The following is a 15,746-nucleotide window of genomic DNA, read 5'->3' as shown; positions in this document are numbered from 1 at the left end:
CTTCTTATTTTGGGGCAAACCCTGAAAACCTGCTTGACCATTCCAGAAAGCTCTATACAATTATCTATAACATTTACGTGAGGTATGAGGGACAATCACTGGTAATGTTTGGGGTCTTAACTACTGGGGTGGCATCAAGGTGTTTACCCATCTCAGTATGAACACAATCTGGGTGCATTTAGATAGCCTTATTTTCAGCGCAATTTCGTATGCCCACTGACACGCGGCTTTCATATATTGCTTAAGTAAGCGTGCCCTCTGCTAACAGTATTTTCGTCTCCATATTTTATCCGCCTCACGTCAAGCTTCAAAAAGCTGATGAAGAGCTCCATCTCTGTGAAGCTACACAAATTCGCAAAGACTAGCCGCTTTTGATGAGGAAACTAGATTTTTAATGGAGTTCGGTGAGGCCTCCAGATATATACTCCTAAAACTCCCACAGCAAGAAATTTGATGAAGCAAAACAAACGCATTGATAAAATAAACCCGGAGCATGTTTTTTCGATATCTACAGCTTACAACTTTGGGATAAAAGATATGATACTGCGCATCTTGTAAGCACATAGTTGATGTCCCAGGGGTCCCATAGCACTATGGATTAATCGCTCTACAATTTTAATAATACACAACTTCATCTTTAATGATACGCAATAATGGGCAGGATGCGAGGTAATCTCGGGGAATAAGCAATTTTGTATTCATTGGACATCTGAACTGTTTTAGCATTTCTCCGAGCGTCTGCAAAAACGTTTTTACCAGACGATTGCTCAGCTGATGCAATCGATGTTAGATTTCTGAGATACAGCGATTTAAGATGAGAATCTCTTGTCTCTCAGATGGTCTAGTGCGGTTGATTCTTCACCAGTTGATAATAAACTTCTTTTATAATTCAGCGTTGTTAGTTGAATATCTGACTTATGTGGTTGCGTAAATATGCCAAAAAGAATGGCCACGTTGTCTTTTGCGACGAAAGTGTCCTTGAGGTCTGCGGTAGCTTCTGTGTTTTCTTCCTGGTTCAAGAAACTCCACAGGGCTTCCGCCAAAGAAAAAAATCAAGATGTAACTCCAATTTGCAGGACTGTGTGTGGTTTACTATCAAAAATTGTAAAACGCATTCACGCTCGCGCGCTGCAGACGATCAAGCTAGTAGACATGCAGAAAAGTTCTTTCGATAGGAAGTTTCTGAGTACCTTCTTCATTCGTCAATTTTTCCAAAGATGGACTGAATCTTAAAATTGTTTTTTTTATGCACAAAACGTCGAGATGAGTTTACACCTGCACAAGTGTTCCTCTAATTTGCGATGCTTTAATTGATCACGATTTCCCTGCACCAGATCTCTGGCGTTCTGTGATGTGGTATCAACACACAAAGATTCGGAAGTTTTCGGACAGTAAACACTTAAATACAGCCGGACGAACAACAGAAAGTTTTGTATTCCAAAATTCGCTAGTCCCGTTGATCTTGGTATACGTAATAAATTGGCTGTGTCCAGTTTACCCCAATCAGACCAGTGCTGACACGCCGGATTACATATAGATCGGTAAAGACTGATAAATTCATTTCACCCTGTTTGTATGATCAGATATTATCGTATTATCACTGAAAAATTTGTAACTCATACAAAACTGCGCAACACAAACACAAAAGCTACAAATGGATGAAGAAAACTGCTCGAGATCGGATCTTGCCAGTGTCCAACTTAAGGAAGTGTTGCGTTAGAACAGAATAACTGGAAGTGTTTGTCAGAAAGTCACAGGAGGTGCGTATATCTGTTGGCAGAGGGGATTTCAGCTAGGGCATTGTACAAGGTTTGTACATGAAAATGTGTTTATTCGCATTGGAAAATTCTGGTGGAACATTGCGAAGAAGTTTTAACTGAGGGATGAACTGTCTTTAAAGATCAGCCAACAAGTCGGACAAGGAAGTTTACAAGATCCTGTGCACTAACATTTTTTCACACAATAAGGCCAGAAAAAATTTCGATCCTTTTCGAGAATCAATAAATTAAAAACGTTCCAAAATTGTGGTGTGAAAAATCCAGCATTATTGTATTGATGATTTTTTGCATGTCATCACGCACCTGCTCAGCACCACTTCCAGGCAGCTAAGGACATTGACCTTCTGATTCGGAAACTGATGTTTGCCAATCGGGTTGGGGCAAACATATCAAGTAACCTCGCGATTTCAGTAGCAAACAAAAAGTGTGGGACTAGAGTGAGGTTTGTTTTAGGTGGATACTGTTTATGAAGTTCAATTCGGGAAGTGGCAGTGAACGCTGAATTTTGTTTTCCAGCTCCTCAGTTCTGATGATTGGAGTGTAGTTTATGTATTTTTTTAGTTGTGTCTGCACGCCAGACACATTTAAGACCACCTACTTCCCCAATTTGTAAGCAACCTGTTGAAACCTCAAAGTTAAGGTGCATGACTGACACCCGTTCTGAGTTATCATATTTCGGGAAGAAGTAATTATGTTCACCTGGCTGCATATCTGGCCGTGTTCGGCCATTTATTGATAAATTACTCGACGGTATCTTTTTCAAAAAAGTTTCGTCAAAGTGTTAAATTCACTGGCTCTGAACGCAGTATGTATAAAGTTGATCAGCAATCTTCGCTTAATTAATTTTCAATCAGATGTCATAAACAATGATTCAGAAAATTTGATCCAAACCAGTGGAATAGGTCACGGCGATTCAGGACAAGGAATGGTTTGATGCTGACCCTATCAAAGCCAAATGATATAACAAAAAATCAGGGTTTATGTAAAAGTAGAACCAATTGGTGATCCATTCAGCATATACGACAAAACATGAAGGCTGGCGCTGTGCAATCTGAGCGCATTAATATGCTTAATATTGTCAAGTATCTGAATCTACAGGACAACAAAAATCGAGTTACAAACAATGAAAAATTGCACATAAAACGCCTAACAATGAGGGAGAGTAAAGTAAGCTGTGACATCTTTTCGTTGTACCACTAGGAGAAAAGTTTTCGAACTATCTAAAACCCCTTTAAGCTCATCGGATAAGCACGGTTTCCAAGTTTCCTTCATTCTTGTGTTCCGGTTGAACCCGTCAAGTAATCGTACATTCATCCATAAAGGTGAGATTCAGCTGATATTCAAGTGAGTCATTTTTTATTTTCAAATTCATTTGTTTGTGATAAACATGTGTCGAATTTTCCCAAACACCACTCGACTGACAGAGAACCGCAAAGCAACTATGCTCCTTGAACCGCCCAAACGACCNTCCGCCAAAAGCCAAAAGTTGTTCAGCTTTCACAGAAAGACTGATCTTGTATTAACTGATATAGATATGTGATGTTATTCAATTCTACCAGTAGTGTTAACTGCATCACGGAGTGGGTTTATGAATTCCGGCTTTGAATGGAAGAATTGACTTGCAACAAACCACATCAACACACATGTAACACTACTGAACGCACAACCACTAACTAACCGCTACGCACAACTACACACTGATGATGTCACCTCGATTGGTGATGAGACGTTTGCAACCAAATTGCCCAGCTCAGCGAACAAGCCAACGACCAAAGATGTCTACCTTCTAATATTTGTGTGCAGTTTTCGCTAGCTGTTACATTTTATGTTGAACACTGGTGCCACAAATTTTTCTAAATGGTCCGATCAGCGAAATGGGTTTTGTATTAGAGTTTTTTAAAATCTGTCTGTGCTTTCCTACAAAAGATATCCATATTCAAATAATCCGAATCCCTTATTTCATCAGAAAGAAATTGGCCTATCAGAAAAGCCGACGTTACATAGTAATTAAAATGGGTCGACCGGTAACTCAAACATTAAGGATATACATTGCATGTATCATATATATATATATATATGTATATATATATGCAATTGTATAATCTACATTTGGGTCTAGGATTACAATATAATATGTATCCAATCATTTTCTGGAGTTATCAACCACGATCCTGTGCTGTCTAGATTAGAAGCTGAATTTCGACACTGCTTTCAACATAATTACACGCATTGCTTGCTGTCGGATAGAAATTATATCTTTTAGATTAGTATTCACTGGCGTATTGATTAAATTTTCCAAAACGTCCAGTATAACTGCAATGGCCTGCTGCTGAAATTTCAGGTTTACCGGCGTGTTTGCAGATTATCTGTATGTTATCGTTCTGATGCACCAATTTGAACGACCCACCTGTATTCACTTGTTAGCAATCAGAAAGGAGCAATACTTTTTATAGTTTCCCCGTTTGTGTGCATGAGAGCCTAAAAAATCTTGACAGACGATGTGTTTGAAATTTGACGATGTAACAAACGCTCATCTACTTCCAATTAGTAAACTGACATACTAATCGAAGCAGTCTTTTAAACCCACATAAAAAATCTGACAAATTTGGAAATTATTTTATATCACACTTAATCAGGCGTACCAACGTAAAATACATTACTATTAGAGGGGAAACCATTTCTCAGGTAAATAGTTTTAACTGTCATTACCCATGGAAAGTTACTTGGTGATAAAAAGAAAAAGCGTCGAGAAAGTAGACATTGTGAGACAAATCTTTTCGTATTGTATTCGAATCACTTGCTCCTGATGCTAAATCACTCCAAAAGATCGTGAGTGCTACCAAATTCACGCTGCACACGTTCCGTCTTCTTCGGATACAGAAAAAACAATCGGCATTTAAATACTACTTGCCAATTTAGTTCAAAAGTGTCTGCTCAAACATAATTTTACACGACTCAGACATGAAAAAATTTCTTGCCAGCTTTGCTTTTGCAGCTAATTTCTCCACCACACCTGCATTTACAGATGTCCTCTAAACGGACAGCTCGAACGGATAGATATTGTTGGTTTCTCTAGGTGGTACTCTCACATAGTGGAAGGTACACACGTATTTAGGGTAATTTATCGTAAACACAGCAGTGCACTTCTTTTACTCAATCTTTATAGTTTAAAAAATGCGAGAATTCAGCGACAAAAATATTCATCGGAGTGAGATGCTCAGATAAAAGAAAAACGGCAAAGTGCACTGAGAAATCCGACAACTCTAGTCGGCTTTCTACGTTCCAGATAACAAAACAGCTGGCAGATGTAAGCTCTTCCAGAGTAAAATATTGATACACAACTCACGACATGGGCCTGATATAGTGCAATGTCATAGCAAGGTCCAAAGTGCGACATACAGCACCAAGCTGTCTTTGGAAATTACCCGTATTCTGAACAGAACAGCCGTTCGATAAAGTAGAATTCAGGTTGTAAAAAATAAGGCTTTTTATATATTTATCTGGACTCCTTTTGACAGACATCAGCTCTTCTAAAAACAAGATCCTCTAAAAAATATCACTTGTGCTAACTCACCAGTACTGATACTGGCATTGAAAAAGTTAAGCTTATCTGGGAGTTACGATCGCAGTTCAGACTTAGCCATGCAGGAATCTGTCAAGCGGTGTAATAAAATCGGAAAACAAATTGCGCAGTTGCGATACACGTCTCATACAACACAAATAAATCACTTAGGATAAGAAAGCTTTGATTTGTTTACCCTTATTGAAAGAGATAATTAAAGTGTCACAAGGTGACTCCCAAAATGGGACGTCTTGTCCAGAACTGGACCTTTCATCCTCAGCTTAAGCGAGAATTCCGGACAAACAGGTAGACCGCTTTAAACACTGAAGTCGAGGGAGGTTTTGGCGACAGTTAAGTTGATATGACTGTTTGCAATTTCACTAATACACTGCTTTGTAACTTGGTTTGTTCATTGATTGAACAGTACATTGCAAAAATTTGAAACGTCCGCTGATGTGTAGTGTGAAGTAACTTCAATGTCCGATGACACTTTTTTCTCAAAACAGGCTGGAATGTCTGGTTAGCAAACAATTTGTGTGTTAAACAGTACAGTTCGGGAAATAAAAATAAGAAATAATGAGGGACTCAACTAACTGGACTCTGTCGTTGTGAGGTCTGCACCCCCATGAGTTCCCCGCATTGCCCGACTGATCACTTATCGAAATATTGAGCGCTGTCGTCAGCCAAGATCACCTTCTTGAGATGCTTTTTATACCGTTTTAAGCATTAAATTGCCTAAATAATTTCGCAGCACATAAATTGGGCATTATTTCAAGCATTATCTCAGATTTGCAAGTCTGACTATGATCACGTCGCCTTTGGCCCAACACAGATAGTATAGCAGTTTAACTTGTGAGTAAATGCCCCGTGTTAACAGTCATTCTGCCCTCTAGGACTCCTGCATTTGCAGTGCAGTTTAATTTGGAGGTGAAAATAACGGCCATTAGAGTTCGAATGTGCAAGCGTTACAGCTTTTGAATGAGTGCCATACTTTCACATCATACTGTTAGAATTAGGAGCAGAAGAAGTCTGTTCCTTTGTGATGTACTACGCATACGGTTGCTGAAATCTGTCTGTTCCTTGATCGCCACAATCTAATCTTTTTTCGGCACTATGTTTGGACTCATTGATGCACTGCAAACAACGTGGAGCAAATCGACAAGATCCTGTTCTGTTTGTCCAATGCGAATCTCTACCAAACTATGGTTTGTGCTGTATGTTGTTTTAACACTTATTCGCCACTTGCGTGGACCCGTGTAAAAATTATTACAGTCGTTTGTGAGGAGGCTTAAGTCTCAGATAATGCTTAAATTATGCGATTACCCAATTGAGAAAGGTCATGTGGCCGTGGTTGCTTATAATGAAATTTGTGAACATTCCGCTATGCCCAAATAGGTGTTCGGTTTACCACTGATGACACAATCGTTGGTAGAATTCACTGTGACGCTGCAAAGTGGAACAAAATCTTACCACGGAATTTTTGGAGGAGTTGAAAGCAAAGACCAAACAACTGCTGATTATTCCATGCATTTAGGCGTCAAATATGTCCGAAGAACGAAACCTTGAAAAGAACTAATTAACATTTCTGCACTTTGGATTTGCGTGCACTTGTGTGCCACCCGATCAACTCTCTTCCCGGTATTACAACCCAACATTTTTAGACCATGTTAGACCAAGTTAACAGAATAATGCCCCCAATAATATCAAGTGTTTTAAAGTTTCTTCGGTGGCAACGTTTGCTTTTTAGTCCTGAAAGACCTCTGCCGTACAGAACCAACCTCCAGACTAACTTGCTATTTCTATTGGTATTCAATATTTGTTCGGATTGTTTCCACCCTTCTAATAACCATATTTGATGGGTTGGATTTAGTTTCACAACCCGTTGATTCTGCGTAAATTGTGATTTGCTGCACAACTAATCTCACAATGACCGAACGTGCATGTCATAAATTCCGGGAAATTAGTTAAATTTGGATTCTGGGAGCACAGTCGCACAAATGCCTAATGGCCAAACCGTCTCCGTACAAGTGAAGCAGAATCATGTGATTTTTTTCCGGAACTAGCCATCCCGGAAGTGGTTGCCTAGTCGTACATCGGAATGTGGGCACGAACGAAACCCACTTAGTTAAAGGTGACAGGACAATTGAGATAGCATGGTACAAATAATGCAAACTGAATTGCTAGAAAACTATCCTCTTTTGGATTCAACTGTGCAGGATGGAATTTTAGCGTTGGATTGCTACCACAATCCCCTTAATTTTTGTCCAGTTTTCTCTCATTCTGCAAAGTTTACTACTAATTTTTGGTTTACATGCGCTTGACGCACATAGTGATCGCTGCGACGCCCAACCAATGTAGGCCGATTTCGGAGCCCTAAACACCTACATATTAATGAACGTCTTCAACCCATGTGGTGCAGCCAACCTACTTTTAATCTCATAATACAGCCGAGGTAAAACATTCACCAGTAGGTTGAAGGGCTGTAAACTGAAACAGTGGGGAATAAATTGGTGGCAGAATAAGTTCCTTATTTTCAACCTAAGCTGAAACTGTTCCTGGTGACGTCCTCTTTGGTTAGGCTTACTCTCGTGTTAGGTCACCGGATCCATTTTAGGTTGATCAGTTTAGCTGGATTCGGAATTATATATATATATATATATATATATATATATATCAACTAGAAAGACACCATGGATTGGCTTCGCTGAATTCTGGATTTCTAGTTCGCCTGGTTATACCGATATGCGTACGAAACTTAATTGTCACACCACGTCTATTTTTCATGTAGCATACAAACCGTTTGTTTGGACTGACAGGTCAGTGAATTTCGTTAGATTAACTTTGTTGCAAAGCTAGTTTGAACTGGTTTAAACTGGCGCACAAATTCACCTATTATAACTTACATCCTCCAGTATCGTTTCCACTGCATGCTGGTCTAATTCATTAAATCCCTAGTAACAATCCATTCACTTCCGTTGGTAGGGCTGAACCAATTGATCCATCTTGGTACGAGTCAAGTAAATATAATTTACCAAGTTGCTTTCTTAGACACGTTCAAACTTTACACCGAACGTGAGCCAAATTGAGTATCTTGAGATTATCTAGCAGGAGGTCAACGCTCTAGCCGTTAGTTTTAAGAACAAAGCAGACTGAATTGTTTTATCATAAAAGCAACGCAAATAATCAACGTTGTCACTGAAGGAGTGCTGTTTCTTTGAATGCCTCTGGTCACTTAAAGGTACCAGCCAATTAGATAGCAAGCTGTTAGTCGCCCTCGGGAGTTCTGAGGCATTTATGCAGTTATCCCGCAAACAAAGGTCACTGGACTAGACAATAACACAATTATCTCCATCGGTTTTGTTTATCTTATCCACAGCCTTTTTCCCACAGACTACATATTAGGTGTCCTATTGCAAATCTTCAAACTTAGGAGAGGTTTTCTTGGAGATCCTCGTTCAGTTTATCAATAGAATTAAAACAATTCAACAAAGGTATTGTTTCTGCTCTGTGATGGTTCCTAAGTTACAGTTTAAGTGAAAATCAACAATTCGTGTTACCGACTGGTTGAATAGCCTCATGTTCGATCAGGTATAATTGTTGCTGCTGGGCCAAAACTGGCTTGTGGTGTATGCTGCAGCAAGCCATCCACATATTCACAAAAATCGGTAAGTACGACCCTGAAATTCCCATAATCTCATTGCGAGTAGAGCGGTGCATCTCTGAACTTTAATGAGGCTTACTCAAGGTCTTTCTTATTCGAAGGTGTCCCGACGTTTAAAGTAATGGGAACGAGCTCATTTCAGTGAATTTTCGGCACTTGTGTAATTCCCTTTTATGAGTTTCTCGCCGCATGTGCCGGACGATCAATAGCTATTGGTAAATAAACGTTAATCAAAAGTTCAAGGGTTGAACATTTTGGTTTTTAGGTAAATATTTTCCCGACAGGCTAATGTGTGTGAATATGTAACGATCACTGATATCCGAGAAGAGGACAAATTGTGGACAACTAGGCCTTTCGGGTTTTGTCTCTTCGGAAGGTATCGTGTTTTGCGCATAAACAGAGAGTCAGCGCAATCTTACCAAGATCAATGGAATTCGTGGACCCCAAACCTTTCCCGTTTATTCAAATTTCCGAGAATATTATTCAAGTTCACATGATTGCGAACCCAAATCCACATGAATATTATCAACTGCATCATTTTTATGTGTGCGGTACTTCACTTTTCCACTGTAAATGCAATATGCACTCATTTAAACTGCATAACAGAAGACACATCATCCTAGTTCATATCAGCCATGTAAATTTATCGATTGTGGTTGATATTCGTCAGCTCATCTGATTAGGTGGCAAGGAATTGATTCCATTCGCGTAGAGAAAACCAGCCAAACGCCTGGATGGTAGCGGCGAGTTTTATTTACTAAAACAACTGAAATATTTCCCGCAACCGGAAAGACAATAGAAAATCAAATGGGCAAAAGAGACGGAAAAGACCTCTTGCAATGTTCTGGTCCATAAATTAGACGGACATCATTTTTTAGGAGTCTTTCAACCGAAGCTCAAATTTTACCGGCCACAATAGCGTCACACCTCTTTGACTTAACTTGGTTGGTATTTTTAGGAGGGACGCCCACTTACGGGAATTTTTTGCGGCTTTGGTAACTAACCGGTCGTGCCTAGGTCTGGTTAGTATTTGTACTTTTAGACTGCCAAACGTAAAACAGCACGCGACAACTACGACATTCATCGGAGCCCTTTGTTTTGTCTGGTTGTTTTTTTCCTTTTTAGCTGAGATAGTTAAAATCTGTCTTTGCAGAAATTTGACCTAAATGTTGGTGTGGTACAGTTCAGAGTGGGTCGGTTTGCATGATGCGCCCTTGCATTCCGTTCGATGTGGAACAATCTGTTAGAACAAGCTGTGTGTGTATGAAAACGGAAGCTTGAAAAAAACAGTACGCCACTTAAGCTGGACAATTATTGTCCGTTTTTTTCGCCAAAAAATGGTCATCTTCAAATTGGCTCAATTGCGTTCGACCTAGCTTAATATTAAATCCAAATAAACAATATATTTGGCCACAATTTCACTTGTTCTGGCAACCAAACGGTAAAACAAGTTCCGAATGTGCTAACCTGTTTTGATGAAGTAAAAGTTTGCCTAAATGTTACTCTGGATTTTCACCACAAAGTCGCATTTGAAAATTAGGACAAAAGAAAAAAACAGAATGAGAATGATTCCATGTTCACGGCAGCACAGATATTTCGTTGATTTCTTCTCCACATGGGTGAACTTAAAGGCCGCAGTTTGCGGGAGTTAAACGCAGTAACTGGAACTGTAGGGCAAAACGTTTCTGTGTTTGTGAATTGATTTTTCTCAATATTGGATGACATTCAGTCGGTTACGCTGTTTTTTCAATACTACTCACAAACCAAAATATGAAGTAAGTTGTTCCAAACTGTCCTCATATCCAGCTCATGAGTCACAGAAGAATGATTCCGGTAGTGAACTACCCACGGGATTTCATCGGCTTTAACCACATATATAACATGAATTGTGGTGTGGTTCCACTCAGTTCGGGCGGGATTAAAATAATTATTATAACTGCACCTCAAATTCGAATAAACCTTCTGTGCTCCTGCAACCAAGGTCACCACACGGACACAAGAAATTTGTTCTTCTTTTTTCTATTTGCTTACGGATGCATATAAGTATTTAACAGCATGGTAAAATGCAGTCCCCATTCTAAACCTCATTATTAAACATATGTGACAATTTAAGAGTAGTGTAAACAAAAGTGCTTCGCATATGTTACTGTGACGTTTTCAGCAGACCGACCAACACCGTCTAGCAGGTATTGGGAAAGTGAAGTAGATTTGTGCTCATTCTAGTCTCAACTTAGGTCCATCAAAAGATATGATCATGAGAGGAACAAGACTGTTGAACAGATCTAACAATTCTAGACATATCTGTTTAAAGACAGTACTGTTGCAATTTCGGGTTTATCCACTTGATATGTCTGCGAGCAGCCTGTGTTCGAGTACTCATATGTACATGGGCTATACTCAGCACAAAGAAAGCGGAGGTTCCTAAAACATAAAAGAACTGCTATCACAGTTAGAAATTCAGAACTGACAGCAAGCTGTCCGTGAAAATGTTACATCCTCATTGTTTTTGGTAGTCAAGAGGTGACTTAAATTTGTAGCGCTCATGCGGTGACAATTCTATCCTAGCAGATGATGCAGAAAAAGTGTTGTGCCGTTTGTTGATCTGTTCATCCGGCACAAGAATACGAAGAAACCAAAATCTGCCGGGTGGTTTAGCGCATGTTTATGACACTTAAACCACCCTGCTGCTTTGCGTGAATTTATTACCAAATATTATTATCGACAGTTTTGTTATTTTCTCCGGTCACAGAAGTAAAAACGTATGGGGCACAAATCAGCCACAAGGTGGTTACGTTTCTTCCACTGCTATCATCCATCCACCGTTCAATCTTTTTAAGAGCAAAAAGAGAGGTGCGTTCTAAGAATGCACTTCTGAAGAAGCTTACCCCTATTCATTAGCTCCTAAACTGTTGTCACTAAATCATTGGAGTACAAAGCAACCAAGAAAGATTTATCAATAAACCGGAAGCTGGAATACTTCTTATATCCTCTTACATCCAACAAACGTGATGTTTTCACCATTCACCATTTCCAATAAGTTTTAAATAACCGAATTGCTAGGCAACCTCTAGTATTTTTTTCCAGAATGTAGCAGCTACACTAAATCAAGGTGATACTCGTGCAACGTGGAAACTAAGTTTTATCCAAAACGGTGCTCCGAAATGTAGTTTACTACATAATCTCTTCTGATTTTTTCATCTTTATCACCGACGCAAAATTCCGCCAGAATGCGGCTCAGCGTCTGGCGTCGTCTGATTGTTATGTGTACATTTGACAGCCAGGAATTTCCCCATGTGACCAAAAGGCTAACAAATTGGGGGCCAGGAGTGTCAGTGAGCGGAAAGTTAGCTACTTCTTGATTCATCAAAAACATGGTGCTTATTGTTATAACGATGAAGGCTGAATTTTGGCGTTTTCAATAGCTACTCTTTACTTGTGGAGGGTATCGTACTTTTAAAATGATGTTTTTGGGGAACATATTAACGCACCGTTAAGGTAGTGATGATTGATCTAACGACATACAAGTAACCAGTTAGACGAGTGACTCCTCCCGTATTCAGCATAAACTCATAGGCGCGAGATTTTTTTTACAATGTCTGCCCACAATGAATAAAACGACTTTCTGTTTCCTATGAATTCCGACACTTTTCAAAAGGCTCTTCTAATCGATCATTTATTTTAATGCAAATAAAGAGACGCCATCTACTTTCTTACCCGTTTGTTATGCATATTCCAAGAATATTTCTTTCGGTGTCAAAATTTCTCTTTGCGTATAATTTCAAGACCCAGAAGACCTTTCCTCCTTCAATATTTGACTCTCTTTACGTCGTGTTTACTCGTTTATATTAACCTGCTTGGTTATCCTTTTCACTCGTTACTGTTCCTCTTGCTATCGATTTTTATTAAATGGCATTAATCACAAATCCCTACCAAACCTTCCTTTTGATCACGTAGATGTTTCAGATTATTCACTCAGATCTTCGTTCTGCTTAAGGTCGAGTCGGCACTATACATGAATGACTCCAAAATCGTATTTTTGAAAGCGATGAGGTTTTGATACAGTGCGGTAAACTTTTTCGGTAGATTTCTTTGCAGAAATCAATCGTTTTGTTGGGCCAAATGCATATGCTATCTATATTCTTATCGATTTCATCTTATAAGTGACCACACAAACAGATAAACTGGATCGATACGCATGGATGAACCTGGACAGATTAAGGTACTTACTAGACAGGAAGGAGCAGTAATTGACACTTTAGCTATACGACTGATTTGGTTACAACTAAAATCATCGTTCATTTGCGATACCATTTAGCCTTATCCCCAACCGTAAACTTTAATGACCGTCTACTCTGCTGCTACTCTGCTGCACTCAGTGAAACAATCAGACAGCTGCCCTAAATGTCCAAATTTATCTATTCATTTTCACCTGTAATTTGTTTGAATTCAGGAAAATGCAAGACATGTCAAATTATGGCAGAGATGTAGAAAGTTATTGATGTCCTTTTCCCGACACTGGACAGAAAACAGGTCAGGAAGCGCTTGATTTATGAGGGTTATATGAATTAAGTGAACAGTGATGTAGTTCTAATTTTCAGGTTGTATTTTGCAATTTTTTGGGCGATCTTTGAAAATTAATCAAATGTTACATGATTTGCAAGCGCATTTTGCATGAAACTACAGAATTTGACTGAACCGTTTTTGAACGATTTGACTTTACGCTGACTTCTTTTCTTGAACCTTATGAAGTGAAATTGAAATCGCCATGGGACCGGATCAAAGCTTTACTGTTCCACTTGACCTAGTTTGTGACACAAACGGGCTTTTTCAGTAAACGTCCTTTTCAACGGGGATTTTAAATTCAGAAACATTATATACATATTATACATATACATATATATACGTATACATATATATATGCTTATATAAAGAGAGAGCACAAAGTGTCACTGAAGACAGAGAAGATTCATGCGCATTGTTTGCCTAATATTCAGAGCGTTAAAGCCTTTCCGCTTGACAATGGTTGTTAGCCCGCTGGGGGAAATTTATTTTACCTACTTAGCAAAATGTCCGCTGTGATACCCTTTCGGTGCCTAGCTGCAATACCACCCGAGGTAAGGAAGCACGGAGCTGGCAAACTGCCACTTTACCAATGCCCAGACATGGGAATTCAAGGTGCCGAGGTACCGTTCGAAACAGGGACTTTTTGGTCAGTAGAGTTGCGCTCTCTCTCCACTGAACCATCTCGCCCTTCACGAATGGAAATCGATGCGAAACAACAAAGTTCACACTCAGCCCTTAGTCAAGTGCATTTATATATATATATGTATATATACATATATATACATATATATACATATATATGTACACTATATACATACGTTTGCGAGTGCCATGAAACTTGAGTATTTTCTACCCGATATCTCTAAAAGCATTAATCTGCTGTCATGGCACTAATGAGATTATGGACCCTTGTAAAGGGTGAGCGAAAGAAAAGAAACAATATAAACATGTTTTACTAGAAAAAAAGGTCAACAGAGAGGTGACTTTAATATTGGAAACCACCTGACTAAGCATATTTCAACATCATGTTGGAGGGGGCAGCTACTACAGGGTTGTGACAAGCACTATGTGGGAAATGCAACCAAGAGAGTCCTAGCACATAGAATCGGGCAAGACTTAACCGCTCAGTCCAGATGTGCTACGACATATTTTTTGCACGTGGGACACGTTTGTCATCAGGCCCTCAGCATGACGGTAGCCGTTTTTATTTTACGTTGTGCTGTTCTCCGCATAACTCTCAACCTTCACGGTTTAGATAAAAAACTCGGCTTTCTGCGACATACAGTGATTAGAAATACTCTGTATCTAGACCAGCTGCCACAAAACCGAGAGGTTTCACCAACCTCTACGGCGATTCCGGGCGTTGGCCTAGAAGTTGCGGACAGTCAGCTGACGGCTATCAAATACTGTAGCACAGTGCGGCCTTCAGACTGAACAGGCCATTTTACATCCATGATGTCAGACGGAGTGCGTAGTCGTTTTGGTCCTACGGCCACCTGCAGTATCGAAATTTGTTTCCAACTTCTGGGATAACGCTGGTTAGCGAATATTGTCCACAACTTACTGAAGCCTCCATTACAGTACAGTCATGGCCGATGCCAAAAAATTAAGCAAAATTAAGTCTGCATTCCGCTTCCCGACTTTTTACAGGGGGAGGCAGTGAATATTGAACAAGACCACTTGCAATGACAAATTACTAAAATGAGCAAAAAGTTTTGCGAATTTGTCAGGCTTCATTCTTTGTGCAGTGGAACGTTTGGGTGAATCATGCTCATCCTCCGAGAGTATATGGCGTTCAACATCGGGCAGTCAAAATGACCGTCCTAAAAACCAGCGCTCAATCCATAGGGGTTGAGACGAATTCCAGATAGATTCAAATGCTTTATGCATGACGGTACATATCCTGTTCCACCTACGACTGATATCTCATGAAAGTTAAACCTTTAAGGCTCAACCTAGGTAGTATTGATAAGCTTCTTACTCTCGGTGGTTTACCGGAAATTCTGTTTTTCTACCTGCTCGGAGAAATATTCCGGATTTGTACATAAGACGTGAGAATCAGAAAGTTGATGATGACGGGTAATTCATGAAAGCCAATCAGCATGTTGAGTGAGGTCGATCATTTCAGTGGTTCGTAAGTTTGTGACCATAGTTGCGACACACGGTGAACCTACACAGGTGC

Source organism: Opisthorchis viverrini (assembly GCF_000715545.1).
Source record: "Opisthorchis viverrini unplaced genomic scaffold opera_v5_191, whole genome shotgun sequence".
In the NCBI taxonomy this organism is placed as follows: Eukaryota; Metazoa; Platyhelminthes; class Trematoda; order Opisthorchiida; family Opisthorchiidae; genus Opisthorchis; species Opisthorchis viverrini.
This window is presented reverse-complemented; position numbering follows the sequence as displayed.